Source organism: Urocitellus parryii, chromosome 10 (assembly GCF_045843805.1).
Source record: "Urocitellus parryii isolate mUroPar1 chromosome 10, mUroPar1.hap1, whole genome shotgun sequence".
NCBI classification, from domain to species: domain Eukaryota; kingdom Metazoa; phylum Chordata; class Mammalia; order Rodentia; family Sciuridae; genus Urocitellus; species Urocitellus parryii.
The window spans coordinates 86,556,225-86,562,224 of NC_135540.1; positions in this window are offsets into that span (position 1 = coordinate 86,556,225).

Sequence of the window (6,000 nt, forward strand, 5' to 3'; positions counted from 1 at the left end):
ACATAAGAAAGTAAGTTTTAGCCCTGGTTTTAAGGTTTGTAGTAAGATTAAAGATAGGCTTAGGGTTAGGGTAAGTGCATGAACAATCATATCACCATATATATATATAAAATTATATGTGAAAATGTATATGAATATATGTGATTTCATATATGGCTAGGTTTAGGGTAAGTCATATTCTTACATTGATTTTAAAGAAAGGGTAAGTAGATATAAGTAGATATAAATCAATACATATGTTTATTGTAAATACATATATAGATATGTACATGAAATTATAAATACATGTCATATATATGTATATTCACATAGATACATATGATTTCATATATAATGGGTATAGATTTAGTTGTAGTTTAGGGTTTATGCTAAGATTAAGAGTTGGGTTAGGGTTAGAGAATGACAATACATATCAAGAAATATGAATATATTTATGAATATATGTGTAAAATGATATATGAAAACATAAATACCTATAATTTTATATAAGGATAGGATTATGGTTATGTGTGTTGTTACATTGGTTTAAAGATAAGTTAACTATATGTAAATGAATATTAATGTATATTATGAATATACATGGAATATATAAATATATATATCAGAATATGTATGGATATTTATATAAATATATATGGTTTCATATATAATTGCTATAGGAGTAGCCGTAGTTTTAGCACATCTACTAAAATTAGGGGTAGATTGAGGGTAATGGTTAGTGAATAAACATACATAAAAATATATATAAATGTATATGTGAATAACTATGTGAAATTATATATAAATATATACATACTTATATATTAAATTATATATTAAAACAAATATAAATATATTCGATTTCATATATAGGTAGGTTTATTTTTATGCATATGCTTACTTTGATTTTAAAGGTAGTATAAGTATATATAAATGAATATATATGTACATTATGACTACATAATAAATACATATGTGAATATAAGAATACACATGTCAAAATATGTAAATATCTGTATAAATATATATGGTTTCAAATATAAATGTGTATAGGTATAGCTGTAGTTTTAGAGTTTATAATAAAGTTAAAGGTAGGTTTAGGGATAGGGTTAGGGAATGAATATATGTAACAATATATATATATAAATATATGAATTAATAACTAAAATTAATATAATACATATAAATATATATAATTTTATATATGGATAAGTTTGTTTATGCATATGCTTAGTTTAGTTTTAAAATATGTATGTATAAGTTTACATAAATAAATATATGTATATTGTGAATACATATGTGAATATATGTGTGAAATTATAAATATATATGTCAAAATATATATGAATATTCATATGTTTGTATGATTTCATAAATAATGGGTATAAGTTTAGCTGTAGTTTTAGGGATTCTACTAAGTATGAGGGTAGTGATAGTGTTAAGATTAGAGAACGAGGGGGCTGGGGCTATATTGCTCAGTGGTAGAACACTTGCCTTGTACTTGTGAGGCACTGGGTTCAATCCTTAGCACCACATGAATATAAATAAATAAAAATATTGTGTCCATCTACAAATAAAATAATTTTAAAAAATTATGGAATGACCATTTATATCAAGATATATGAATATATGAATATATATATATGTAAAATTATATTTGAAAACATATAATGTATTTGATTTCATCTGTAGATAGGTTTATTGTTAAGTGCATGCTTACTTTGATTTCAAAGACAGTGTAAATATACACAAATGAATACGTATATTATGAGTACATATATGATTTATATGAATATATAAACACATAGGTCAAAATATGTATGAATATTCATATACACACATAAGTTTCATATAAAACTGGTTATAGGTTTAGCTGTAGTTGTAGTGTTGGTAATAAAGTTTGAGGTAAAGTTAGTGTTAGGGTTAGGCAATAAACATACATATTATATTATATGAATATATATATGAATAACTGAAATTGTATGTGAAAAAATATAAAAATATCTATAATTTCATATGTGGATAGGTTTATGGTTAGGTGTATGCTTATGTTAATTTTAAAGAGAAGGTAATGAATGAATATATTTGTATATTAGGAATACATATATGAATATATGTGTATAACTAACATATATGTCAAAATGTATATAAATTTTTATATAAATGTATATGTTTTCATATATAATGTCTATAGGTTTAACTGTGGTTTTAGGGTTTGTACTAAGATTAGGTGTAGGGTTAGAAATAGGTAGGGTTAGGGAATAAACATGTATATCAAGATATATGTATATAAGAAAATATATATAAAAGCCTGTATAAATACATATACTTTCATATATGAATAGTTTTAGGGTTAAGCATATGTTTATGGTTTGTTTTAAAGATTGTGTAAGTATATAGAAATGAATATATTTAAATATATATATAATACATATATGAAATATAAGTATATGTCTATATATTAATATTTATATAAATATATATGATATATATAAGTAGGTACAGGTTTAGCTGTAATGATACAGTTTGGAGTAAGATTAGGGTAGGGTTAGGTTAGGGTTATGGAATGAATATATATATATATATATATATATATATATATATATATATAAAGATATATAATGATATATGTGAATATATAAATGTATGTCATAATACATATTAGTATTCATATGAATATATATGGTTTTATACATATGTAGGTTTAAATTATCAGTAGTTTTAGTGATTGGACTGTTTTGAAGCAAGGTTAGAGTAAATGTTAGGGAATGAATATACATATCAATATATATGAATATACATGAATATATGTGTGTATATATATAAAAGCACATATATGAATATATATATGATTTCATATATGGGTAACTTTTGATTTAAGCAGATATTTATGATTTGTTTAAAGACTGGGTAAGTATATATAAGTGAATATATAACTATTTATGTATATATGTGGATATATAAATGTATAAGTCAAAGCATATATAAATTTTAAGAATATATATAGTTTCATATATAAATAGTAGTAAATTTTAGTGGTGGAGTTTGAACTAAGATTATGGTTAAGGTTAGGTTTAGAGTTAGAGAATGATCATATATTTTAAGATATATACATATGTATATGAATATGTGTGTGAAATTATATATGGAAAATCTTAATATACATGATTTTATACATGGATATATTTATGGTGAGTCTTATGCTTATGTTGGTTTTAAAGATTAGTTAATTATATATAAATGAGTATATATGATATATATGTAAATATGTGTGAGTATATAAATATATATGTAAAATGTATATGAATATTCACATAAATATATATGGTTATCTATATAAATAGGCTTTGGTTTAGCTTCAATGTTAGTGTTTGGACTAAGAATAAGAGTAGACCTAGGGTTAGGGTAAAAGAACAAACATATATATCAAGATATATGCATATATGTATAAATATACATAAAAGCATATATAAACATACAATGATTCCATATAAGAATAGCTTTAGGGTTGAGCTTATGTTTATGATTTGTTGTAATATTGGGTAACTATATTAATAAACATAGATGAATATATATATGAATATATGTGTGAAATTATATATGACAACATATATAAATATCTGTGACTTCATGTATGGATAGATATATGGTTAGGCATATGGTTACATTGCTTTTAAGATTGGATAGAATACTCAAATGAATATGTATTAATACATATATGAATATATGTAAATATATAAATATACATGTCTATATATATAACTATTTATATAACTATATATGGTTTTATATATAAGTAGGTACTGGTCTAGCTTCATTGTTAGGGTTTAGGCTAATATTTGAGGTAGAGGTACGGAATGAACATATATATCAAGATATATTAATATATTTATGAACATTTTTCTGAGATTACATACGAAAATATATTTAATATATAAAATTTCATATGTGGATAAGTTTATGATTAGGAGTATGCTTATGTTTATTTTAAAGATTGGTTAAGTATATATAAATGAATATATATATATATATATATATATGTGAGAATCTGTGTAAATATATATGGTTTTATATATGTATAAATTTATGTCTTGATGTATTACTACAGTTAGGTTTACAGATATGATATGAATATATTAATGAAATATATGTATATATATATATAATTTGTATGTTAATATGTAAAATATATATGAAAATATATGTGACTATTAGTAAAAATACATGAAGTTTTGTATATAAATAGTTTGATGGTTACAGGCAGTGTTAGGTTTCACATTGTGTTTAGAGGTAGGGTTAAGGATAGGGTTAAGTTAGAACATATATCTTAATATATATGAATGTATATATAAATACATTTGTAAAAATATATAGGAAAACCTAAATAAATATATGTTTTATATAAGAATAAATTTAGTTTTAGGCTGTGGTTACAGTTTGGTAGAGTATGAATATGTGAATAAACATATGATTATATATAATATATATTAATGAGTTTATATGTGAATATATAAATAATATATCAAAATATATGTAAAAATTCTATAAATATACATTATTTTACATATGAATAATTTTAAGGCTAGGGGTAGTCTTAGGTTTAGGACTAAGTTTATACATATATGAATATTTTGACATATATTTATATATTTACATATAAATTTGTTAATATATTCATTCATATTCATTTGATATCTTTAAACCAATTCATAACCATATACCTAATTCTGAATGTATTGACATAAAAACCATATATATTTATGTTTCATGTATATTTTCAAATATATATTCAAGTAGATGACCATATATTTTGATATATGATTTAACCCTATCCTAACCCTAAACCTACACCTAATCTTAGTCCTAAACCTACACTGCCCCTCCCATAAAACTATTTGTATATAAAATCATATATATTTTATCGACATATATTTTGATATGTATATATTTAAATATAAATTCATTTGTATATTAACACATATTCAGTAATATATTCATACCCTATCTTTAACCCAAACCATAATAATAAACCCATCCCTAAATTAATCCATATATAAAACATACATATTTATATAGTTTTTCACATGTATTTTCACATAAGAGTTCATATATATTTTATATACAGATATATATGTTCTAAAGTTTTTTTAATATGTCCTAAACTTAACCTTAACCCTGAACCTACCCTCAAACTTAGTCATAAACCTAACACTATCCCTAACCATTAAAAATTTTGTATACAGGGCTGGGGATGTGGCTCAAGTGGAAGCGCGCTCGCCTGGCATGCATGCGGCCCGGGTTGGATCTTCAGCACCACATACAAACAAAGATGTTGTGTCTGCCAATAACTAAAAACAATAAATATTAAAATTCTCTCTTTCTAAAAAAAAATTTGTATATAAGCTGTGTATATTTATATGAATATTTTCATATATTTTGACATTTTTATGAATTCACATATGCATTCATATATTTGCATATACATTTTTTATGTACTTATACCTTATCTTTAAGGGTTTTTCCCTTCTATTCAGATAGGGAGTGGGGAGAAGGAAGGGATATCTGGACAAAGGGAGATTTATGTCCTGATTTTAAACACAAAGGGGGAGGGCAGAGAGTTCCTCCTATATTTATTGTTTTTCAATTTCTTCCACTTGGAATAACCCCATATCAAAGCAGCATATTTTAGGGTGGCATCTTCTGATCTCGTTCACCTTCAAGTCTCATCATTTATAAAGTGTGTTGTTGTAAAAATCAATGTGTTAGTATATAAGGAAGTGCCCAGTGCACTCCAGGTACCTTGTAAGGACTGCTCTTTGGGGGATTCTTTTTTTTTTTTTTTTTTTGCAGTTTTGGGGATAGAACCCAGGGCTGCACACATGCTAGGCAAGCACTCTACCACTGAGCCACACCCAACCCTTTATGGGGGTTCTGAATGGCATGAACCAAGGCCCACTGAACGATTAAGTCTCCCAGAGTAGAATCCATGTAGGGTGGAAGGTAGGTAAATCCGGGGGGGGG